Source organism: Peromyscus eremicus, chromosome 4, assembly GCF_949786415.1.
Source record: "Peromyscus eremicus chromosome 4, PerEre_H2_v1, whole genome shotgun sequence".
Lineage (NCBI taxonomy): Eukaryota > Metazoa > Chordata > Mammalia > Rodentia > Cricetidae > Peromyscus > Peromyscus eremicus.
The window spans coordinates 74,383,230-74,410,977 of record NC_081419.1 but is presented as its reverse complement, the minus strand read 5'-3'; positions in this window follow the sequence as shown (position 1 = coordinate 74,410,977).

The following is a 27,748-nucleotide window of genomic DNA, read 5'->3' as shown; positions in this document are numbered from 1 at the left end:
GATCTCCTGCACCTAGCAGAGAAGAATATTTGATCCTTTAGACCTGAAGTTACAGGTAAAAGTGGGTGCTGGGAACTGATCCTGGTTCCTCTGCAGGAGTATCAACCTCTTAATTGCTGACTCATCTCTCTAGTTCAGAGAAAAATTACTCATTTGAAAATTCCTTTCCTTCAGAGGATAGGGTAGATTTGTTGTCACTGAAAGTGTAAAACTTTTGAAATTCACCTATTACAAATACTTATCTGATAGTATCAATTAAGTGAAGATTGGGTATTTACTTTCAATAGTTTTTAAAATTAATGAACTTATTTATTACACATATATACTCTTTGTTTTATATTATCCCCATTTTTATTAGTTTTTTGAGAATTTTGCAGGACACACTTTAATTATATTAATCTCCTTTCTCCACTTCACCCACAGATCTCCCTTTCTTAACCACTAAATTTTGTGCTCTCTCTTTTTTTTAACCTATCTTGTACAGTTGGTGATACCTATAAATACTGAATTCATGAGGTTAGTATAGGCAAAAGTGAAGCATGTAAAATGCAGTTCTATACCATTATTTATGTCAAATCCTAGTTATCAGATTATGCTATTCTTAGAGAATAAGGTAATTATTTGCTGAGGTGTCCAATAACCCAGTCTAACTTTTAACCTACAATATAGCAAAGGATACTAACCTTTGTGCTGTTCCTACATCCTAAGTTCTGTTATTATAGATGTTTACCACCATAGCCATTGTTTACATGCTGCTTGGGATTAAATCCAAGGCTATGAGCATGGTAGAGAAGTTTTATCCTATGTGGGTTATATCCCCAGTCCAAGAAATACCTTGTGATAAATTGTATGTTTTTAACACAATCCTTAGCACCAACTCAGTATACAGAAAATGATAAACAAGTGTGGGAATGATAGCAATGTGCTTCAAACCTTTTACATTGCTGGATGCTTCGCATCACAGACACCTGGATGTTTGCATTGTGACCACTTTTATTATGTTTCATTTTATGTTAAGCTGCCTGGGGTTTCATGACATCTCATACTGTGAATGAGGCAAGGTTTATGCCAAGATATATAATGTCAAAACACTGTTGCTCTTTTCAATTCCAATATTACACTAGCTTTTCTGACCTGAATTTAAAACAAGCTTCAGTAAAGAACATATCTAAAGAGATAAGATCTTCTCAATCCCTCTGCAAATAGCTTTTGTATTTTTCAATGCTGGGGTGAGGCAAAGTCCAAATATTTTAGAAAATTTTATTCACTTTAAACACACTGGGAAAACATTTGGGTGGTATCTACTTAATTAAATGTAAAGGTATATGCATAAAACATTCTTCTTTTCATATGTATGTATATAACATAAAAATCAAAATTGCTGCCAGTAGGATTGTTAACTTTAAAGGGAAGGTTAGTTTTCTTTAAGAGTTTGGTCCCTGGCAGTTGGCCAAGCTCTAATGAATGCCCACACATCAAAGGGTATATGAGGAGTACAAATTATGTACCATGTTTTAAGAAGAAAGGGTACATGCACATATAGGGATGAGAATGTGCATTTGGAAGAAGTTGAGGTCTATGATCAAATAAATTGTATGAAATCTCGAAAAATTAATTAATAATTTAAAATAACATTACAGGAAAAAAGAGAAATAAACAAATGTATGAGATATAATTAGCCCAATGAATTGTCATTTGGTAGGTAACATATACAGTTATTTCAAGGACCTGTACTGCCTCATTTGCTGTAGAAAATCATAGTGATAATCATGTGTCTTTCTTCATGTTTAAGTTGGTTGATAGAGAGAAATTTCCTATATTTAGAAAGAAAAGCAGAGCAGTTACTTAAAAACATTAACACAAACATTAAAAAACCCACAATATTATTAACTCGTTAATATTTAAAATTCCATAGAAGTAATCTGTGTGCAATCTATATGCCTATATGCATATATTATATGTATCCAAATATGTCAGTCTGTTCATGGTGTGATGTACATTGTGATGTCTTGTCAGGAGATTTTCTATCCACTACTGACATCATTTTATGTTACAGTTTGTAGTTTGTAGTGTAAAAAGGATGGGTATCACTGATATAAAGCAAGGTATATATGAGAAACACTGATGAGAGACTAAATATTTAGCTATTGTAAATATAGCCACCATCTATTTGGTATCAATGCAGTGAAATATTACTCTGGCTAAAGCCATTCATTATAGTCTAACTAGTACTGAAATATTTACAGAACAGATTTAATCTCAGATCACCCTCATAGTTGCATAATTGAACACCATTTGTAAAGTAAGATGAAAGGTACCATATTGATATTGCTGTGGAGAATGTTTACCTTAAGTTTGATGAAACACAGTTATGGAAGTGCTCATCCTGTTGATAATGGTGGGTGTTTGTTTCTCAAGATCTTTGAAAGGGATAGGAAACATAAAAACAAACAAAAAATTATTTTTTCACATTAATTGAGATGTCTTTTGTCTTTCCTTTTCTTCCTCTCCCTCATGCTCTTGCTTTTCTTTTTCCTCCATCATTTTATTTCTCACTCTTTCCTTCACATTCTCTTTAGTTAAAAGAAAACATTGTCTCAAAACCAGTAGTCTCTAATGTCAACCCATATAGGTTTGAATATTACTTCTATTAGCTCATGTCTGGCTGAGGTTTTCTGTCAATATTATTATTTCTCTTAGTCTAAAAATAATTCTAGTAACAATATGTACATCACAAAACACCGAAGACTATACATACATATGACAAATGAGCATAGAACAGGTCCACCTCTAGTATGTATGCAGCGAGCATAACACAGTAATATAATTGTCATTGGCTTATGTTGTTTGACTTCAAAAACTTGTGCTGCTCCACTCATTTCAGAAAGGCCCATCATCAATTACTGATAGTGCATATGTTCATATTACATAAGAAAATTTGCTTTTAAAGATTTCTTAAAACATAATAATGCAAGATGAATATAAATTTAAAAATATAATTTGAGCTTTCAGCAATTATCCCATTAGAGATTCCCTAAGAATATGAAAAAGGAAATAGTATCTTATTATAACAAAAGCAGTCTCTATTTTTAATTATGAAGAAACAAACAGAAAATACAGAGGTTTTAACTTAATTGTAAAAAGTCCTTTATAATAGGGGAAAGTTGAACATGTGACTTTTTTAAAAAATTACTTATCTGATGATTAAATTGTCTAAAATTATAAAAGAAAAGCCAAAACTAGATGTGAAGAAAATAAATATACTTTACCAAGACATTTTTACATATGAAAGCTTTTTAAAGGAAATTGAAAGCCATAAGAGATAAAGAGGCAAGCATAAATAAACACATTATAGAAAATGAAAAAAACCAAAAATTAGTGACTATATTCCCAACATCAGTATTGATGAAGGAAATATGACTTTTATCTCTGGGACGGTAATTTTATTTGACTATGTATTTTTTTTCTTTTACATATGACTAACAACAATTTTATTTGCAGTTCCTTTTGTAGTGTTAGTAATAATACAGATGGGCTGAAATGTGCTGACATGTCTACCTAAAAGGGAAATCAGCAAGGGATGTTTTATAATAAATAAATAACAAGAAATGTGTTTTCTTTGGACTGAACAAATCTACATTTGTTCCATTACTATACAGAAATAAATTAAGTACAAAAAAATTCAATGAAGTTATTAGTAGGTTCATCATAATTTTGTTCATAGAAGTTGGGAATGAAAATTATCCATTAACACATAGTTAACATTTATGGTAATCTATCTTTGTGATGCTTTTAAATCACTCTAGATGTGAATTTTATTTTAAAAAGAGAAAAATAAATAAAAGACAATACTTTTTATTGAAAATATATTTTTCTCTCATACAATACATCCAGACCAAAATTTCCCTGTCCCTCCACCCCTCCATGCTCCCCACCACCACTTCTCAACCCCAGATCCATTCCCCCTCCACTTCCTCTTCAGAAAAGAGCAGGTCTCCAAGAAACAATAGTACAAAACAAGATGCCCTAAGAGAAGACAAAGCCCTCATATTGAGGCTGGAAAAGGCAACCCAACAGGAAGCAAAGAGTTAAGAGAGCAAGCCAAAGAGTAAGAGACAAACCTGCTCCCACTGTTAGAAGTCCTACAAAAACACAAAATTACAGTCATAACATATATTCAGAGGACCTGGTGCCAAACCCTGCATGCCCAGTGCTTGCCCCTTCACTCTCTGTGACCTCATATGAGTCCTGCTTCCTGATTCTGTGGGCTATGTTTTCCTGGTGTCCTCCATCCTCTGACTCATACAGTCTTTCTTCACCTTCTTCCATGAGGTTCGCCGAGCTCCAAGAAAAGAGACACAACGGAGACTTACAATTTAGAATCAGTATCTGTAAATACATACATTTTAAAATACAGAATTAGGCAGGCCATGCTAACCAGAAAGACAGGTGGGCCGCCTTTCTGTAGAAGTCTCCCACTCCCTTACCTAGATTTGCACAGATCCAGTCAGCCTCCATTCCTTCCCTTCCCTCTCATTGCCCTAGCCAGCCCTGAACTTAGGCAGAGACTTCTATCAGCCACCAGAACTCCAGATAGGCTGCCCTCCCAAGGATTTCCTCTACTTTCTCAGTGCTCCCTCCAACATTGTCCCCAGCCACCTTCCATTCTCATCATTATGTCTCAGTGTCCAGCTCAGACAGAGAACCCCTGCTCAACCAAAGGCTATGCCAGCCACCAGAAGCCTAGGCAGTCCACTCACCTGCAAACCTCCCCCACTCTTTCAGTGCTCTCTGACACTATCCATAATTCCCCCTCCTCCTTTGTCCCCTGTCCCAGCCACCAACTCCCAGCTTTGAAGGAGACACCCTGTGGACCAGAGGCTATGCCTGCCACCAGAAGTCCAGCCCCCAACTCCAGCGGAGAACACAGGACGTAGACCTTAAGACCAGAGTAGAAACAAAAAACAAGGGACAAAACATCCATCCAACAAAGAAAACCTCACTGATCAGCAACTAGAACTATAATCACCTAAACCTTGCCTAGAGGTCACCCTAAGAACACAATCCGTAACAGCAGGGCCTATATGTTATCACCAGAGCCCAGTTGTCCTACTACAGCAGGTCCTGAATATCAGAACAAGAGCTGAAGCCCAAGAAAAATATTTTAAAGCCTACTTTATGAAGATGATAGAGGTCCATAAACAGGCAGCAAATGAAATCTCTTAAAGTAGTAGTTCTCAACTTATAGATCTTGAACCACTTCACAGAGGTTGCGTATCTGATATCCTGCATATCAGATACTTCCATTATGTTTCTTAACAGCAGAAAATTAAAATTATGAAGTAGGAATAAAAATAATTTTAGATATGGGAGTCACCACAACATGAGGAGCTGTATTAAAGTGTTGCAGCAATAGGAAGGTTGAGAACCACTGAAAGAGAAACAAGGAAGTCAAGAAAAAAAGCAAATGCTTAAAGGAATAGAATAAAACTGCTCAAGAACTGAAAATAGGAATAGAAGCAATAAGGAAACACAAACTTAGGGAATGCTGGAAAAGAAAAATCTAGGAAAGCAAACAGGAATTGAAGAGACTGACTTCACCAACATAATATAAGTTCAATCTCAGACATTGAAAAGACAATAGAAGAAATGGATACATAGGCCAAAGAAAATATTAGATCAAAAAAATTCCTGACACAAAACATTCAGTAAATCTGGTACACTATGAAAAGACTGAACCTAAAAATAAAAGGAAAAGAAGAAGGAAAAGGATCATAGCTCAAAGACCAAAACATATTTTCAAAAAAATCCTTGAATAAAATTATCCTAACCTAAAGGATACGCCTGTAAAGGTACAAGAACCATACAGAACAGCAGATCAATTGGACTAGGAAAGAAAATTCCCTCATGATGTAATAACTAAAACTGAGTTTATAGAGCAAAGAAAAGTATTAAAAGCTTCAAGGGAAAAAGAGCAAGTAATAGATGGAAGCAGACATACTAGAATGACATCTGACTTCCCAATGGAGACTCTATAAGGCAGAAGGCCTGGACAGATGACCTGCAGTCTCTAAGAGATCAGAGATGCTAACCATTACTACCATACCCAGCAAAAGTTTCAATCACCATAGGTGGAGGAAAGAAGATATTTCATAACAAAGTCAAGTTTAAATAGTATTTACCTTCAAATCTAGCTCTACAGAAAGTACTAGAAAAAAAAAAACCTCCAAGGCAAAAAGATTAATTATACCCACGAAAACACAGGAAATAAAAATCTCATAGCAGAAAAACAAAAAGAAGGGACACACACACACACACACACACCACCACCACCACCACCAACAACAACAACAACAACAACAACAACAACAACAATGTAACAGGAATTAACAATCATCAGTCCTTGATATCTCTTGATATCAATGGTATCAGTTTTCCAATAAAAAGATACAGACTAAAAGAATGGATTTTTAAAGATGATCTATCATCCTGCTGCATCCAAGAGACACACGTAAATGTCAAAGTCAGACATTACCTCAGAGTAAAGGTTGGAAAAAGTTTATTCAATAAAATGGATGTAAGAAGCAAGCTAGTGTAGCCATTCCAAAGTCTAACAAATTAGACTACAAACCAAAATTAATCAAAAGAGACAGAAAAGGACAATTCATACTCATCAAAAGAAAAATCCAACCAGATGACGTTTCAGTTCTTTTTTAAAAATTTTTATTATTAAGAAATTTTCTATTCATTTTACATACCAACCACAGATCCCCTTCTCCTCCCTCCTCCCGCCCCCAGCCTTCCCCAAAACCAACCCCCCCTATTCCCACCTCCTCCAAGTCAAGGTCTTCCATGGGGAGTCAGCAGAGTCATACATTCAGTTGGGGCAGGTCCAAGGTCCAAGTCCCCCACACACACACCAAGGCTGTGCAAGGTGTCCCCCCATAGGCACCAGGCTTTAAAAAGCCCACTCAAGCACCAGGGATAGATCCTGATCTTACTGCCTGGGGGTCCTCTAACCAGTTTAAGCTAAACAACAGTCTCTCCTATCCAAAGGGCTTACTCCAGTCCCATGGGGGCTCCACAGCTATTGTTCCACAGTTCATGAGTTTCCACCAGTTTGGCTGGCCATCTCTAAATTTTCCCATCATGATCTCCATGTCCCTTGCTCATAGAATCCCTCCTCCCTCTCATTGTTTGGACTCCTGGAGCTCAGTCTGACACCTGGCTGTGGATCTCTACATATGCTTCCATCAGTTACTGGATGAAGGCTCTAAGATGACAGTTGGGTATTCACTAATCTAATTACCAGAGTAGGCCAGTTCAGGTTACCTCTGGACTATTGCTAGTAGTCTAAGGTGAGATCATCCTTATAGTTTCCTGAGAACTTCCCTACCACCCTGTTTCTCCCTATTCCTATGATGTCTTCGTTTATCATGGTATCTCTTTCCTTGCTTTCCCAATCTGTCCCTGTTCCAGCTCAAACCTCCCTTTCCCTTATATTCTTATCCCCCATTCCTTGCCCTCCATTCCCACCATGTCATCCCCAGTTTGCTGATGTAGACCTCATCGATTTCTCCTTCATAGGGTGATCTATGCATCCTTCTTAGGGTCCTCCTTATTAGCTAGCTCCATTGGAGCTGTGGGTTGCAGTCTGGTTATCCTTTGCTTTACATTTAGTATTCACTTTTGAGTGAGTACATACCATATTTGTCCTTCTGAGTCTGGGTTACCTCACTCAGGATGATATTTTCTAGTTCCATCCATTAACCTGCAAATTTCATGAAGTGACTGTTTTTTTACTGCTGAATAGTACTCCATTGTGTATATGTGACACATTTTCTTTATCCATTCTTCGGTTGAGGGACATCTAGGTTGTTCCCAGGTTCTGGCTATTACAAATAATGCTGCTGTGAACATAGCTGAGCATGTGTCTTTGTGGTATGATTGAGCATTCCTTGGGTATATGCCCAAGAGTGGTATAGCTGAGTCTTGAGGTAGATTGATTCCTAATTTTCTGAGAAAATGCCATACTGATTTCTAAAGTAGCTGTATAAGTTTGCATTCCCACCAACTGTGGAGGAGTGTTCCCCTTGTTAAACATTCTCTCCGACATAAGCTGTCATTAGTGTTTTTGATCATAGCCAGTCTGACAGGTATAAGATGGTTTATCAGAGTAGTTTTGATTTGCATTTCCCTGATGACTAAGGATGTTGAGCAATTCCTTAAATGTCTTTCAGCCATTTGAGATTCTTCTATTGGGAATTCTCCGTTTAGCTCTGTAGCTGATTTTTTAAACTGGATTGTTCAGTATTTTGATGTCTAGTTTCTTGAGTTCTTTACATAGTTTAGAGATCAGTCCTCTGTCAGATGTGGGGTTGGTGAAGATCTTTTCCCATTCTGTAGGCTGTCACTTTGTCTTGTTGACCATGTCCTTTGCCCCACAAATCTTCTCAGTTTCAGAAGCTTACAGAACAACAAAGAGACTGGATCCAAAAAATGTCCCCTCATCACATAATAATCAAATCATTAAACATACAGAATAAAGAAAAATATTAAGAGCTGCAAAGGAAAAAGCCTAAGTAACATATAAAGGCAGACCCATCAGATTAACACCTGACTTCTCAATGGAGACTCTGAAAGCCAGAAGGTCCTTGTCAGACATTATGCAGACACTAAGAGACCGTAGATGCCAACCCAGACTATTATACCCAGCAAAACCCTTAATCACCATGAAAACACAGGCAATAGATAATCCCACACCAACAAAAACCAAAGAAGGGAAACACACACACTACCATCAAAAAAATAACAGGAATTAACAATCACTGATCATTAATATCCATGGTCTCAATCCACCTATAAAAAGACCCAGGCTAACAGAATGGATACAAAATAGGATCCATCCTTATGTTGCATACAAGAAACACACCTCAACTTCAAAGACAGGTACTACCTCAGAACAAAAGGCTGGGAAAGGACTTTCCAATCAAGACTTACGAAGCAAGCTGGTATAGCTATACTAATATCTAATAAAATAGACTTCAAACTAAAATTGATTGAAAAAGATGGGAAGGACATTACATATTTATCATGGGGAAAATCCACCAAGATGAAGTCTCAATTCTGAACATTTATGCCCCAAATACAAGGGGCATTTGTAAAAAAAATACTACTAATGCTTAAATAGCACATAAAACCCCACACACTTGTAGTGGGAGACTTCAACACCCCATTCTCACCAATGGACAGGTCTGCCAGACAGAAACTAAACAGAGAAATGAGGGAACTAACAGACATTATGACTGAAATGGACTTAATATATATCTACAGAACATTCCACCTTAACACAAAAGATTATACCTTCTTCTCAGCACCCCATGGAACCTTCTCTAAAATTGAGTACATACTCAGTCACAAAGCAAATCTCAATGGATTAAAAAAAATGGAATAACCGCCTATATTTTATCAGACCACCATGGCTTATAGTTATATTTCAACAACAACAAAAATTACAAAAAGTTTACAATCTCTTGAAAACTGAATAATGCCCAACTGAATCACCAATGGGTCAAGGAAGAAATAAAGAAAGAAATTAAAGATTTCCTAGAATTCAATGTAAAATGAATGTGCAACATACCTAAACTTATGGGACACTATGAAAGCAGTACTAAGAGGAAAAATCATTTCAGTTCTTAACATCTATTGTCCAAACAGCAGGGCAACCCACTATTATGAAAGAAACACTATAGAAACTTAAATCAAATATATCCCACACTAATAGTGGGAGACTTCAGTACCTAACTCTCACCAATGGATAGAACATCTAAACAAAAGCTAAACAGAGAAATATTGGAATAATCATGATTAACCAAAGGGACCTAACATATCTATAAAACATTTCACTCAAATACAAAAGAATATATTTTCTTCTCAGCATCTCACAAAATAGTCTCTAAAATTAACCACAAGTCTCAAAACTTACAAGAAAAGTGTAATAATCCACTGTATTCTATTAGACCACAACAGATTAAAACTAAATTTCAACAATAGTAGAAAGAACCAAAGACCAATAATGGAGAGCAACTCATGGAAACTGAACAACTCTCTGTGGAATGGTAACTGGGTCAAGATTGAAATAAAGAAAAGTATTAAATGCCGGGTGGTGGTGTCGCATGCCTTTAATCTCAGCACTCAGGTGGCAGAGGCAGGCGGATCTCTGTGAGTTCGAGGCTAGCCTGGGCTACCAAGTGAGTTCTTTAATAACAAAAGAACTTCTGAAGGTATCACCATTCCTTATTTCAAGCAGTACTACAGAGCTATAATTACATACTGACAGAGTATTGACATAAGAACAAACATATTGATCAATAACCTAACAGAAGACACGGAAGCAAATCCACACACCTATGGATTCCTAATAGTTGATAAAAGAAGCCAGAAATGCACAATGGTAAATAGAAATCATCTTCAACTAATGGTGCTGCTCTAACTGGATGTCTGTATGTAGAATACAAACAGGTCCACATTTATCAACCTGCACAAAACTCAAGTCCAAGTGGATCAAAGACCTGAACATTAAACAAGACTCACTGAACCTGATAAAAGCCTAAATAGGGAATAGCCTTGAATGTATCTGTACTGGAGACAACTTCCTAAACTGAACACTTATACCCAGGTTCTAAGATGGACAATTAATTAATAGGATATCATGAAACTGAAAAGCTTCTGTAAGGCAAAGGACAAAGTCAAAGAGACAAAATGGCAGCACATAGGATGGCAAAAGATTTTCACTAATACCATATCCAATAGAGGACTAATATCCAAAATATATAAAGAACTCAAGGAACTAGAAATCAACAAACCAAACAATCCAATTAAAAAGTAGTGTAATTAAAAAGTAGAGAATTATCAATAGAGGAATCTCAAATGACTGAAAAATCTTAAAGAAAACAGGGAAATGCAAATCAAATGTACTTTGAGATTTCATCTTAAACTTGTCAAAATAGCTAAGATCAATAACATATGTGAGAGCTCATGCTGCCAAGTATGTTGAGCAAGGGGAACATTACTCCATTGCTGGTGGGAGTACAAATTTATATAACCACTATGTATGTTTAAAGAAAATATAGAGTATTAATCAGCTATTAGAAAAAAATGACATTTGAAGTTTGCAAGCAAATGGATTAAAGTAGAAAAAAATGATGATGAGTGAATCCATCCATACCAAGAAAGACAAACATATTAAATAATCACAAGTGGTTATTAGCTGTTAATTAGAGGATAGTCACACTACAGTCCACAGACTCAGAAAGGCTAAGTAATAAACAGGGCTCTATGTGGGGGACACATGTGTCTCCCTAGAAAGAGGAAAACGAACAGATTTTTGGGTGGATGGGGTGTGTTGTTATGGAAGGGGAAGAATTATATGAGGGAGAGAGGGATAGATAGAGAGAACATGGGGATATAGTTCTGAAATAGGGGGACATTTTAGGAGCAATGTAGGAACCTAGTACAGTTGATGCTTCCTGAAATCCAGAAGGGTGACCCTTGCAAGGACTTCTAGTTATGAATGATACAGATCCTGAACTGACCATCTTCTATAACCACACAAGACCCCAGTGGTTGTATTGGGGCACCATTCCAGTGGCAAAATCTTGGCTGTATGTGTGTCCTGATTGCAAGATATTATGGGGCAATAGTGGCTCAGAGATAGTGGGATTGGTCAAGCAATGACTGGTCTAACGAGGCCTTAGATATGACCTGAAATTCCGTAGATGGCCAGGAACTGGAGGTTGGATATCCCAGAGACTTAGTATAGAACTAAACATGACTGGCAAAAGAAAAATGAAATCCCTCATGATATTCAGCTATATTACCTCATAGATTGGTGCCTAACTCAATTGTCATAAGAGAGGCTTCATCTAGCAACTGGTAGGAGTAGATGCAGAGACCTGTAGTCGAACATTAGGCAGAGCTCAGGGAAATCTGTGGAGAAGAGTGGAGAGGATTTTAGGAGCCAGAAGTGCCAGGGACATCAGGAGAACACAGCCCACAGAAATAACAAAGCAGGGCTCATAAGGGCTTAAAAAGACTGATGTGGCAATCATGAAGCCTGCATAGGTCTGTGCTAGGTCTTCTGCATATATGTTGGGATTATATAGCTTGGTGTTCTTGGAGGACTCCTAACAGTGGAAGCAGAAGATGTCTCTTATTCTTGACTGCACTTGGGATCCCTATTTTCCCACTAAGTGACCTTTTCAAGCCTTGATAAGAGAGTTTATGCCTAGTCTTATTGCAACTTGTTATTCTTTGTTTGGTTGTTATATCTGGAAAGACTCTTCTGAAAAGATCCGGAGGAGAACTAGATCTGAGGAAGAGGGGATGTGGCTGACAGAATGGAGAAAGTAGAGGGAGGGGAAGCTGTGGTTGGGATGTACTGTGTGAGAGAATATAAACTAAAAAGAAAAAAAGAAGAAGAAGAAAACAGGCTGAACTATCCTAGGGGAGCAAGCCAGTAAGCAGCACCTCTCCATGGTCTCTGCATCAGCTCCTTCCTACAGGTTCTGGCCCTAAGTAAGTTCCTGTCCTCACTGCTTTTGATGATGAACTCTTATATGGAACTGTGAGTAAAAGAAACCCTTTTCTCCCCAAGGGGAAAATACACAATTAGGAAAATTAATATCACTTTATGAATGAAATGTAATGCTGTAGTCAAATATTGACATGTATACAAGTTCACAATAAGAAAGATGTATCACACACACTATTTAATCTCTCTTCAAACAACATGCATTTTTTTCCAGTAAATTTTCACCTTTTACTTTATACTACTTTAAAAAAGTATGAACACATGTGTTTGTAGACATAGCTGTACATGTTTATTCATTATAGTTTTGACTTATTTTCTTGGTGTACACCTTAGGGATTTTGAACATTTTAGAGTAAGTCAACTAAAGCCATAAACCTTTATAAGACTTTTTTTACATAGCCAAGTATAATAAGATATATTTTTCAGAGTCAAATGAAATACTCTTAAATGAAAACATTAATATTTAAGCTGACATATGCTTTATTGTCTATATTGTGAGTTTTTACTCTAACATTACCCAGTAGAAAATATATGTGGAAAACTAAAGATATGCCGTTGTCTACATCATAATTTGTCTCATGTGGATTTAGGTATATGGAGATATTAGCAAATAACAAAGGAGTAGTCAAAAGGAATAGAAAATTTATACAATATGAAAGCCTTCAAACTCTGATTATCCCTTATCAGTGTGGAGTCTGAAGAGAGCCTATCAGTACCTTTCTGCCTTAATTCCTTGGCAATGGGTGTTGCTGCCATGGAAATCTATCCATAAAGACAGACCTTTTCTGATTTGACCACACATCTGACCATCTTTCTCTACCAGCAGTGTTTAATCATTCAATGAAATCTGAAAAAAAAATCTGCAATAAAAGCATAACATTACTCTTAAGAGACTTCATCTTTTAACCAAATATCTTCCTGGACTATGTGCTCAGGTCAAAAGTTTTGTCTCCTTTGGACTGGGAAGTTGTTCATCCAGTCATGTAATCATCATGTAAGCATGAGTACTAGAGTTTAATGCTCTAAGTACCATTGCAAAAGCCTGGTGGGCTACAGGCTGCCTGTTATCCTTAGCATGGAATTAAAAGACAGGAGATCCCCAGTAAATGCTGTGTAGATGGACTAGTCGAAATGGTGAACTATGGGTTCAGGGAGAAACTTGCTTCAAACGTGGGTAGCAAGCAATGGACAAAGACAATCAATGTCAACCTTGGCTCTGTAGTTGCATGTGCCAACACACATGCATGTGTAGCAGCACACATGTCTTCCTATGTACATGTGAATATGATTGAAAACACAGCACACAGATGCAAACGCAAAGAATGCCCTCAGTTCATAGACGGATTCTCCCCTGCACGGTTTAGAATAGCACTTGTATAAATACAGGGATCAGAATTTAAAACTTCTTTCACTCTCACTGTGTAACTGAACCGCCTCCTTTGTCTCACCTCAACTCTACGTGACTGTCCTTTTACACCTGGCTCCGCATTCACCTAAAACACTCTGCTATTATAATCTTTCTAAGCCACTTCTGATCCATGCACATGAATTGGAGTCACTGGAGCCTCCACTTGCCCCGGATCACTACCCGTGTCCCTTTTACTCCCATCCCTTTCCTCTTCACTCTGAGAACCAGTGTGCAAACTGAGTAAAGCGAGTGAGAAAGTGAGAAAAACATACAGCGCTCTTCACTGTAGCCCGTGAGGCTTTTGGTGAGCAAAGGAGAACTCTGTGGTCATTCCTGAAAACACATTTTCATGTAACTCTTTCTCAGTATTGCCAACACAAAGCCCTTTGAAAAGGCTTTCTGAAATGCCTGTGTCTCATGAAGATAAAAGTGCCTCCTCTCATCACCCACTTCTTTTCTGGTAAAGGCCACCCTGCTAGAACCACTTACTGCCATGACTACTGACACTGGAAGAGAGCTTCTTTTGTCACTGCCAATGTGTCATCCCGAGTTTCCTATCCATTGGTACTTCCAGCGCTTTTTAAACTCATTGCCCGAGGCTTGACACTGAAAGAAAAAGATGTCAGTCTTCCCAAGTATTCTCATCCAGAAATTGCTTCTTTTCTACTCCAAGGTAGCTTCTAGTGGGAAAAAAAAAAGTCTCACTAATATAAAAGCTAAAGAATAGACAAGTAAACCATACAAATATCAACTTCACATTGATGCATGTTATCCATATCTTTACAAAACATAGATGATGATATGTTTATACCTACATCCTTAATCACCTGAGGCCTTTGCACATACACATCATTGTTAGATGGAACGCTGATGTATAAATAATGGTATAAAAAGAGTAAGAAACATATTTAAAGTTTTACATTGATAAACTTGAATTTTTTAACTCTATGGAGATAATGTAGCTAAAACAGAGCCACCTTCAAAAAGCATGTTTCTCCCCAACAAGTATTATAATAAATATTCAAGATTAAAGCATTCCTTCTCACTGATTAAATCCTATATGGGATGCCCTCATTACAGCCTTCCTTTCAGAGATCAGGGGTCTATGTGGAAGAGGAGAAAGATTGTAAGAGCCAAAGAAACTGTCTTCCGGACATAACAGGAGTGTTGAACATATGAGCTCAAAGAGACTGTGACATCACACTGCCTTCACAGGTTCAAGACAGACATGGTCCTGGAACCAAGAGGAGAGAGTGGTAGAGAGGACATGGGTTCTCACCCCTGACTAAGGAGCTATCTGCAATTAATAACCACTTGCTAAGGAACAATTAGTTTTTTCCAACAGAGTCTCACTGGGTATACTAGACACACTTCAGGGTAGGCCCCATGTTCAAGAGGAGTTGACCAATACAGAATGAACCCAAGATATTTTTGTAGATGTTTTGTCTCATTTTACTTTGCTTGAATTGTCTAATTGATCTTTCACTTGTATATTTGGTTTCAAATGTGTGTGTGTGTGTGTGTGTGTGTGTGTGTGTGTGTGTGTTTCTTTCTTTCCTGCCTTTTATTTATTTATTTATTTATTTATTTATTTATTTATTTATTTATTTTTGGTTTTTTGAGACAGGGTTTCTCTGTGTAGCTTTGCACCTTTCCTGGAACTCACTCTGTAGCCCAGGTTGGCCTGGAACTCACAGAGATCTGCCTGGCTCTGCCTCCCGAGTGCTGGGATTAAAGGTGTACACTTCCACCGCCTGGCTACTTTTATTTTAATAAGAAAGAGAGGTGGCATGTAATTTGGTACATGGAGAGATGGAGAGGTTCTGAAAGGATAACAAAAACAACAATGAAGATTTTATTTAAAAATCTTTATTACTCACAGGTTCTATCACATCTCATTCTTCTTCACAACAAACTCAACATAGCAACTACAGTATGCCATAAAACGTCCAATTATCTCTTAAAATTTCAAAACATCAGTGAGAAGTAAAGACACTTCAGTGGTTAAGAACATGACTTTCAAGTTGAAGTAGGACTAAGCTCCTCCCCTTGTATTACGGCTGGACAAAGTAACCCTGTATGAGGAATAGGTTCAAAAAACCATCCAAAATCTTAGGGACAGGCCCTGCTCCTACCACTAGGAGTCCCACAAGTAGATCAAGCTACACAACTGTCATACATATGTAGAGAGCTTATGTAGGTACCATGCAGGCTCCCTAGCTGTTGGAATAGAGTCTGTGAGCTCCTCTGAGCCCAGGATAGCTGCTTCTGTGCATTCCTTTATGATGACCTTGCCCCACCCCCACCCCCAGGCTGTTATAATCCTTTCTCTTTCTCATCTCCAGATGGGAGGTCTGCCCCTTTCTGAACAGAATAAGGGGAGGAGTCGATTGCTGTGTGGGAGACAGTGGAGGGTGGATTGGAGGAGAGGAAGGAGGGAAAATTGCGATCTGGATGTAAAATAAATGAATAAATTTAATTAATAATAAATACACTGTGATTTTCAAAAGACACATTTCTATGTCCCAGCATCCACATCAGGCAGCTACATACAGCCTGTAGCATCAACTTCATGGTGATGTGACTCCTTCGGTGTATGTGAGCACCTGACCTCACAGGCATATATACACTCATAATTAAAAATAAAACAAATATTTTTTGAAATTTTGAAAACAATATCTGGTCCTACAATTGGAATTGCTGCATTATTAGAAACACATTGAAACTGAACTTCTATGTTTTTGTAGTCTCTGAGGAAGAAAACTGAATGTGTTTATGTGTAGACTCCTTAGAGATGACATAGAGACCTAGTGCTTATTTGAAGTTTTACTCTCCCTGCATTTCATTGGTCACACCACTCAGAAGGCCAATGAATAATTGTAGAAGGGAATGTTGTTGGCACTTCTTGACATGAAGAAGTCAAGCATGTGCAGAAAAGAGCCACATTTGTAAACTAAAATAAGAATGTACTCTACTTCAGCCGGGCGGTGGTGGCGCACGCCTTTAATCCCAGCACTCGGGAGGCAGAGCCAGGCGGATCTCTGTGAGTTCGAGGCCAGCCTGGGCTACCAAGTGAGTCCCAGGAAAGGCGCAAAGCTACACAGAGAAACCCTGTCTCGAAAAACCAAAAAAAAAAAAAAAAAAAAAAAAAAAAAAAGAATGTACTCTACTTCAAAAAGCATTATTTCATGTAGAAGACATGCTGATTTTCTCCTTAGTCTCAGCTCCTAGGAAATAGCCCTTATTAGAACCTGACAGCCCACACCACCCACTGTCTTGTCAACTGCTTCAGGTCAACAGTTGGGTAAACTTCCTGGGTGTGAGATTTGCTACAGTGCAAAACAAACACTTAAAAGCGACAAGCAAATATAAATACAAGGGACATTATGCAGGCTGAGCAGATTTTACTTATGTGTAAGTTATATATGTTTATTCATGTGAATATATGCATATGTACACATACACATTTATACTTAAAATAACAATTAATCAAATAAAGAACTTTTGGATTTAAAGGAAAGCAAGGAAGTACATATGGGAGAGTTAAGAGAGCAAAGGAAGAGCCGGGCGGTGGTGGCACAAACCTTTAATCCCAGCACTCCAGAGGCAGAGACAGGTGGATCTTTGTGAGTTCGAGGCCAGCCTGGTCTACAGAGTGAGTTCCAGGAAAGGTGCAAAGCTATACAGAGAAACCCTGTCTCGAGAAACTAAAAAGAGAGAGAGAGAGGGGGGGGGGAGGGGAGGAGGGAGGGAGGGAGGGAGGGAGGGAGAGAGAGAGAGAGAGAGTGAGAGAGAGAGAGAGAGGAAAGGAAGGGGAAATGGTAAGTTATAATCACAAAAATTAAGGAAGTAATATTAAAAGTGAAAAAAGCATTGAGAAGTTAGAAAAAAAAGGTGAGTTGACTGCATTTGAAATTAATGTGCTAAGCTAGTATTCATTTCCTTAGAGAAAAGCTATCTTCACAAAATATCTTCACATTAGGCCATTTTCAACTTTGGGCCACAAACCAGAGTTCAATTAAATAGAATTCTCTCTGGCTTAGAAGTCATTTATTTCTCTTCTTGTGAAGGACTGATGATTTATAAAGGAGACTTATGCCTAAACTGATATATTGACTTATTATTAATGATCAGACGTTTTATGTCAATTATCTCAGATCATTCCTTTTCAAATTTTATTTTTAGAAGCAGAACCTTGCAATGTAGTTCAGGATTGCTTGCAACTTCATATATAACCCCTGCCTAGAATTAAACTTTTGATCCTCTATTATCAGCATCCCAAGTGAGTTATTTTCAGACATGAGACATGTTTTCTACACTTTAGACCAGGTTAGACTAGAACTCACTTTGTAGACAAAGCTGGCCTCCAACTAGCAGCAAGCCTCCTGTTTGAATTTCCCAAAAGCTTGACTATGTATTGGTCGTCATACTAGCTATAGTTTATTTGATATTTACTTGAGGATCTCTCTACCTTTGAGCCTGTGAATAGCAACTTAGGAATACCACAGATGGAAATATAGCTGCTGTTCTGTTAAAAAAAAATAAATAACAGAAGATTTTATTTTTTATACCTTACTCTCCTCTTATATTTTGTCAGACAGACTAAAAAAATGGTTTTTAAATATTTTTTTGAATATAATCTTAGTCAGCTATATTTTCTGCACTTGATTTTCAATAAAGATTTTTTTACTCACCTTGGCCCTGGTATCCTTCCTAATGCTTAGTATTCACTTACTTTTCTCCAGCTCAAAGTTGTTATCTTATTCTTCCTCTAGTATACTCCACAAACTCCATTAGCATCTTACCCTGTTCAACCCCTAGGTTGAAAAGCAATACCACAGGACTCAGTTTTTTTTTTCATTGTACCCCATTTTTTAGTTTAGGTATATCATTTAGTATTACTTTATATCTTAAACTTACTTGCCAGGAAGCCATTGTTTTGCTTAAAACAGATTTCAAAGTGTAATCCACATTTCTATAAAAGCTAAATTAAAGTAAAAATGTTTTATTTTATAAATTTCCATTTAATAAGTATACCCAATTAATCAAAAAAGGCTACTTTATACATTATACAGGTGATATAAAAGAAAAATGACATTTGTTATTTGTAGACTATATGTCCAGATTTATATTGGCAAGTGTTGTATTGTCCCAGAAGATGGTTTCTAAAATTCGTTTAGTTTCTGTAAATGATATTATGGGGTAAAGTTATTTTGCATTCCATCAAATAGATCACCATGTCCCAAAGGCACTGTCACACTGCACCAGATCAAATTCCTCACAGTCCCCATGCAGTCATGGTGCCAATTGTACAGATCAATTGCTTTTCTCTTAATTGACTTAGAGGTCTTTAAAATTGTCCTTTGGGTTTACCAAGATGGCTCGGCAGGCGAAGCACTTTCTTGCAAGCCTGATAACTACAAACCAACCCAGACACATGCATGTAGACACACATACAGAGACATACACACACACACACACACACACACACACACACACACACACACACACACATACGTTAATAAATAAAGTAAATTTTTAAAATTTTATAATCTTGTTTTAATTTTGTTGTGGCTTGTTACACAAAAAATAGATAAACAATATAGGAAATTTTATATGCAGGCTCTCTATTTTTCACAAAATCTTCTAGTACTAACATTCTGACTCCAAATCACTTTCTGCTACTAAACTACTCTGCAGTCAAATGGTTCTCTTCATATATTCAGGTGACTGTACAACTGTGATGACCTTGTTTTTGAATTACATAAATTATTACCTCACTCACTACTTGAGTATTGATGTTCACATATTCTCGATACCATTTTACCTGTAAGAGCTTGGACATACACCCATCAGTCTAGGTTAATTTTAACACAGTCTACACATAGTCAAGAGAATTAACTATGTGACCTTTGGAGCTTCCTTCGAGCAGTCTGCTTTGATGATTAATGTTTGCTCCCCTGCTTCATAGCAGTATTTAATGGTGCTAATTTACTATACCTTATGAAAAATCAGAACCCTCAATTCTCTTTTATAGTACTCAATACTTGCAAAACAGGAAGCTTAAATTTACATTCCTGAGGGAGGATGAATCCAACTGTAGGAAAAGAAAATAATCATTGTGCATAGAATTCTTAGCTCCTAGGTAAGTACTTTGATTATTAAAATAATATACAAGAGGTAATTATTGCATTTAAAAAACATTGATAAATGCATTCTCTAAGGTAGTATCCACCTTAATATGAGATTATGAAGGATCTATGGGCAAAACATTGTTTAATAAGTCATTCAAAACCTTTTTTCTTTAAGTTTTAGAACAAAACAAACTTTTTTCTTAGAAAAATCTTTGTTTTGTTTATTAATGTTTTTTGCCTTTATTTTATATACCAACCACAGTTCCCCCTCCTTCCTCTCTTTCTGTTCCCTCTCCCTATATCACTTCTACCCCTCATCCTCTCCTCCTTCCTTCAGAAAGGAGCAGGCCTCCCATCGGAGTCAACAAAGCACGGCATATCAAGGTGAGGCAGGACCATGATCTTTCTCCTGCATAAAAGCTGGGTGAGTCCTTCCAGCATGGGGAATAAGTTCCAAAAAGCCAGCTCATGTGCCAAGGATAGGTTGTGATCCCACTGCTGGGGCTGCGCAAACTGACCAAGCTACATAACTGTCACCCACATGCAGAGGGCCTAAATTGGTCCCATGTAGGCTTTTCAGCATGGTCCAGCTGTTTCTTTGGGTTCCCACATCATGATCTTGACTCCTCTTGTTCATACAATCCCTTATCTCTCTCTTCAACTGGACTCCTGGAACTCATCCCAGTGCAGGTTTGTGGATCTCTACATCTGTTTCCATCAGTTGTTGGATAAAGGTTCCCTGATGATAATTAGGATAGTCATCAATCTAATTATAGGAGAAGGCCAGTTCAGGCATCCTTTCTACTATTGCTAGAGATCTTAGATGGGGTCATCCTTGTAGATTGGATACCTAGGATTTTACCTGGCATCATGTTTCTCTCTAATTGCAAAATGACCCCCTCTATCAGGATATTTCTTTCATTGCTCTTCACCTCCATCCTGCAATTAACTCGAACAAAGAGATCCCTTATATTCCCACCACTCCATCCCCACCCCTCCATCCTACCACCCCCAATTTACCCAGGAGATCTCATCTATTTTCCTTTCCAAAGGAAATCCATGTGTCCCTCATAGGGTCCTCTTTGTTGCCTAGCTTCTCTGGGGCTGTGGATTGTAGCCTGGTTATCCTTTGCTTTACATCTAGTATTCACTTATAAGTGAGTACATACTGTTTGTCTTTCTGGGTTTGGGTTACCTCATACAGGATGGTTTTTGATAGCTCCATCCATTTTTCTGAAAATTTTATGATGTCATTGTTTTCTGCAGCTGAGTAATATTCCATTGTTTAAGTGTATCACATTTTCTTTATCCGTTCTTTAAGTGAGAGGCATCAAGGTTGTTGCCAGAACAGATAGACAAACCATAGTGCAAACTAACTAAAAACACAGAGAGAATATCCAAGCTAACAAAATCAGAAAGGAAAAGGTGGACATAACAACTGACACTGAGGAAATCCAGAAAATCATTAGGTCATACTTTAAAAATATGTACTATACCAAACTGTAAAATCTAAAATAAACAGATTTTCTAGATAGGTACCTATTATTAGAGCCAAATCAATATGAGGAAAACAATTTAAATAGACCTATACCCCCTATTGAAATAGAAATTTCACTGAAAGTCTCTCAACCAATAAAAGCCCAGGGCCAGAGGGTTTTAGCTCAGGATTATAATAGACTTTCAAAGAAGAGCTAATACCAACATTCCTCAAATTATTCTATAAAATAGAAACAGAAAGAACATTGCCAAATTCATTTTATGAGGCAACAGTCACCCTGATGTCCAAACAACACAAAGATTCAAAAAAAAGATATTTACAGACCAATTTTCATCATGAACATTGGTGCAAAAATACTCAGTAAAATACTTAAAAACTGAATTCAATAACATATCCAAAAGATCATGCAGCATGATCAAGTAGGCTTCAGTCCAGAGATGCAAGTAGAGTTTTAGATTCAAAATCAGTAAGTGTAATCCAACATATAAATAAACTGAAAGAAAAAAAACCACATAACCATCTGATTAGACGCCATAAAAGCCTTTGACAAAATTCAAAACTGTGGTGATATTTTATTTGTGCACCCCAATAAAGCTTACCTTAGGATTAGAGGAAAAGCCAGCCACTATATTAAACATAGAGGTCTGGCAGTGGTAGCACATGCCATTAATCCTAGCATTAGGGAGGCAAAGATTCATCCAGATATCTGTGAGTTCAAGGCCACACTGGGAATGGCGCCAGGCATAGCAGTATGCACCTTTAATTCCCAGCATTAGTTAACTATAGAGGTCTGGAGGTCTATACAGACAGACAGGAAGTGATAGAGCTGAGCAGAAAGAGGAAAGTGATGTAGCTGAGCAGAGAGAGGAATTAAGACGGCAGGGACAGAAAGGCATATAAGTGTGAGTATACAGGAAGTAGCTTGCTCTGGAGGCTGAGGAGTTGGTAAGGTGAGGTTGGCTGTGGCTTGTCCTATTCTTCTGATCTCTCAGTTTTCACCCCAAAATCTAGCTCCGGATTTTTTTTAAGACATTTACCAATTCGTCTTACATAACACTTTTCCATTACAAAAGTCCTGGAGAGATCATCTGTACAAGGGACATACCTAAACATAATAAAGGCAATTTACAGTAGGCCTATAGCCAATATCAAACTAACTGGAGAGAAACTCAAAGCAATTCCACAAAACCGAGGAAGAAGACAAATTTGCCACCCTCTCTCTAATCTATTCAATAAAGTACTTGATGTTTTAGGTAGAGCTAGACAACTGAAGGAGATCATGGAGATATAAATTTGAAAGGAAGATGTCAAACTATAATTATGTTCATATAATAGTATATATAAATGACTATAACAATTCCACAGTCAATCAAACAAAACAGCAGCCTAGTGAACAGGAAAAGATTTTATCTTCTGCACATCTGATAGTGGACTAATATCCAAAATGTATAAAGAATGCAAAACTCTAGATATAAAAAAATAATAAAATTAAAAATGGGGTACAGATCTAAACCTTAGAGTTCTCATTAGAGGGATCTCAAATCTCTGAGAAATACATAAATGTCTAATATCCTTAGTTGTCAGGGAAATGCAAATCAATACTACTTTGAGATTCCATCTTTCACATATCAGAGTAGCTAAGATCAAGTTACAGCTTATGCTGGGGAGGCTGGGGAGCAAGCAGAACACTCATTCATTGTTGGTGGTAGTGCAAAATTGTACAGCAGCTATGGGAATCAATATGGTGCTTTTTCATAAAATTGGGAAGTGATCTTGATCTGCCTCAAGACCCATTTATACCACTATTCAGCATATACCCAAAGGATACTCCATCTGACCACAGGGGCATTTGTTCAATTATGTTCATAGCAGCCTTATTCATAATACCCAGAAACTGGAAAAAAATCTAGATGTCCCTCAACTGAGGAATGGATAAAGAAAATGTGGTACATTGGAGTGGAGCATCACACAGCAGTTAAAAAAAAAAATGACATCATGAAATTTGCAAGTAAATGGCTGCAACTAGAAAAAATCATCCTGGCTGAGGTTACCCAGGCCCTAAAAGATAAACATGATACATATTCAATTATAAGTGAATATTAGCTGCTAAGTAAATGAAACCGAAGTTACAATCGGTAGACTCAGAGGGGTTAGGTAAAGAGGTCTAGGGGCAACACATGGGCCTCCCTGAGAAAGGAAATAGAATAGATTTTGTGAGTGGACTGGTGGATTTTGGGGACTGGTGGTGGAGGAATCACTGGAGAGGAAGTCTTGGGATTGAGGGAGAGAGTGTTGGGAGAGAAGACTGTATTATGGGAGTGGGCATTTAGAGTTCTATGTAAAAGCCTAGTGCATTGAAAACTTCTGTAATCTATTAGTGCAGTCTCCTAGTGCAGTCTCCTAGTGATGGGGATACAGAGTCTGAACTGGCTATGCCTTGTAGACAGGCAAGGCTCCTAGTGTTGGGACTGGGTTTCATTCGTTTGAGTAGTTTTCCTATAGAAGATCCTGTGGAGATTCCGAAATAACCCAGGCTGATGCTAGCACAGAAGGTTTCTCTTTGATATCTGACAGCATGTTCCCACTGCCTGGGACAACATCCACATAGCTCATTGAACAGGTTGAGGTAGAGCTGATACCTGTTTGCAGCCTCCATGCCTCTGTTCAAGTCTCTTTGGTGTAGGAAGATAATCTTCAGGTTACTGAAAGAGAAATGTGGACACCAACCCAGCCACAAAACCTTTGACCTACAATGTGTCCTACCTTCGAGATATGCTGGGGCAATGTTGGAATGGTCAACCAACATCCGATTTAACTTGAGGATTCCATCAGAAGAGGAACTCCATGCCTGACACTGTTCAGATGGCCAGGAACTGGAGACTGGATAGCTCAGAGACCTAGGGTAAACCAAACACAACTGGTTAAAATAAAAATAAAAAAAAAAACAGAAATAAGGAAAGGAAGAAAGAAAGAAAGAAAGAAAGAAAGAGAGAAAGAGAGAGAGAGAGATGCGGTGATGATATTTTATTTGTATGTTAATAAATAAAGTTTGCCTGGAGATCAGAGGACATAGGTAGTCATCCATAAACAGAAGTCAGGCGGTGGTAGCATACGCCCATAATCCAATCACGTGGCAGGCAGTCTCTGTGTTCAAGGACACAGCCAAGCATGGTGACACGAGCCTTTAATCTCAGTACCAACCATAGAGATATGGAGGTCTGTACAGACAGACAGTGACGAGGAAGTGAAGTGGCTGGACCAAGAGCCAATGAGAAGGCAGAATAGCAAGGCAATAAAGGAGCAGATTAGACAGGAAGAAGCTGGTTCAGTCCTCTCCAGGGAAGCTACTGTGGTGTGGTGTGTAAGGTTAGCTGGCGCCTATCACTATTTGTCTGATCTCTACAGCGTTCACCCCTATATTTGGCTCTATGTTTTTTATTTAATAAGACTATTTAGAAATTTGTCTACAGAGAGAGAAAGAAAGAAAGAAAGAAAAGAAAAGAAAAGAAAAGAAAAGAAAAGAAAGGAAAGGAAAAAAGAAAAGAAAAGAAAAGAAAAGAAAAGAAAAGAAAAGAAAAGAAAAGAAAAAAGTTAAGGAAATGATTCCTAATGATATTCTGCTATACTGGTAGAATATGATAGACTGGTGCCTTTTCCAGTCATCATCAGAGAGGCTTCAGATGAGAATGCATGCAGAGACCCAGAGACAGACATTATGTGAAGAGTCTAAACGGCAGTCTTCATTTGATCCCTCCCCTCAGAGCTTGGCGAGTCCTGTGGAAGAGAGGGCAGAAAGATTGCAGAAATCAGAAGAGGACAACAGGAGAACACAGCTAGGTGAATCAACTAAGCAGGGCAGCATGGGCTCACAATGACTGAAGAGACAAGCATGGGGCCTGCATGGGTCTGCATCAGGTTGTCTGTCCGTATGTAGTGGCTGCTAGTCTGGTGTTTCTGTGAGACTCCTAACTGTGGGAGCTCATGTGTCCTTGACCCTTTTGCCTTCTTTTGGGGCTCTTTTCCTTTTGTTGAGTTGCTTTTTCCAGCCTTGGTGTGAGGGTATTTGCCTTGTCTTATTTTATTTGTTTTGTTGTTGTCTCTTGGATTCCTGTTCTGTTCTGAAAGGAGATAGAGTGGGAGTAGATTCGAAGATGATGGGAGGTGCTAGGTAGCTGGGAGAAGTGAATGAAAGGGAAACTGGCTGAAATGTATTGCATGAAAGAAAAAATAACTTATTTTCAATAAAAATAAAGAAAAAAGAATTATCTGAAGAATATTGATGTCAGTTTAATTCCCATCAGGGTGAAATTGCTATCATTTGAGCTATTTAATTATTTTTCTTTATCAGGTAATGACATAAAATATTGTATACCCGTGGCTGGACATTTCTAATAGAAAGTTGAAAAGTGATGTGGGCATTATGAATTTTGTCAACAGAAGAAGGATCTATAATCTGTGTGCTTGCTTCTTCTTTGTCACTGAGGTGCAGAGGTGGCTTTAGACGGTTGATTATTTTTGGTTGTGATTTCTTTAGCTACTCATTCTATCTCTTCCTTGTCATATAATATTTATTGAATAGCTGAAAAGTGACAGGTAATATTCCATTCCCTGTAAGTAAAATAGTAAACCAGGGATACAGATTTTCTGCTATTGTGATCCTTACATGTAAAGAAAGAATATAATACAGCTAATGAATATAATTATAAACAGTAAGAGATGACTAAATGTTGCCTCGTTATGTTGATTTATCACAGAAAGAGAAGGGTAATTAAGTGTAATTTGATAGGTGGTGACCAAGAGTAGAAAGGTGTTCAGAGAGTCCTTCAAAAGCTCATATTGAATCTCAAATGTTAAATATGAGCCCTTGGGGTTCTGTGGTAAGAAAGGTTACAGGGGTAAGGAGTGCCTAGATTTTCAGTCAGAACTGAACTGATTATATTTTCAAGCTGGAGAATATTAAGTTTAGATGAAGTACAATGATAAGATAAGAAAGTGGGGAAGGGGAAGGAAGCTTTGGCATCTTTCTCTCTGGATGATCACATAACACCCAATACAGAAAGTGAATTCTATCCGAAGTACAATAAGAATTCACTGGAGCATGCTATAGAGGAGCACAATATTGCTTTATACACATTTGTAAAAGGTTACTTCAGCTCTTACAATATTTGAATTTCATGTCCGTGTTATATGGATATCTACAATTATAGGATAAGTGAAGTATATATGGTCATAAGGATAACATTTTCTGATCCTAGAAGGGATTTTATTCTAGAGAACATTCTATGTATTCTCATGGGAGGAACTCTTGTCCTGGATCTATTTTCTGTCTCTTCTCCATGATTTTCACATTTGTTCATAACCTTAGTAGTAGGTAAAAGTAGCTGGTTATGTGTTTTAATGACTATATGATGGTAAAATATTTTCTTTCTAAAACAGGTGCATTATGCTGTAACACAAAATAAATAAGACTTGTGCGGTGAAACAAAAGAAATTAATCTCTGAAATCTTGCAATTTATTTGAAAAATTATAGGTAATTAATTCATTATGTTTAAAAAAACATGCAAGACACATTTAGCTTCCTCTTAGGTAAATAGAAATATCTTTGAAGTTCAGAATACCATGGGGACACTTTGGATATGCCTTAGAGATAAAAAGGCAACAGTTGGTAAACTTAAGGGAACTGTGTGAAAGAGAAGTCACTTATCCAAAATTACAGTTGAGATCATTTGGCTGCAGTCTCTGATAGACAGAGTGACATGAAAATAACCTATTGAGAATTAATAATATAAATATTATTTGTTTATTTTAATCAAATTTTGTTACTAATTGTAAAAGTCATTTTATTCTCTCAACCTGTTCCTTTCTACTAAAACATCATAGATGTTCATAAAAGTAACCCTGTGTTTGTTTATTCATTTACTTATTTATTATTTATATGTTTGAGACAGACTCTGTAACTTAGGCTGACCTCAAGCTTGCTATGCAGCTGAAGATAATATTGAACTTCTGGTTCCCCTGCCTTGATGTCCCCGATGCTAAGCTTACAGGTGTGCCCCAAGCACTGCATTTCGTTTGTGTAGTGCTTTGGATCAAAAGTAGTTGCTTGCCTGTGCTT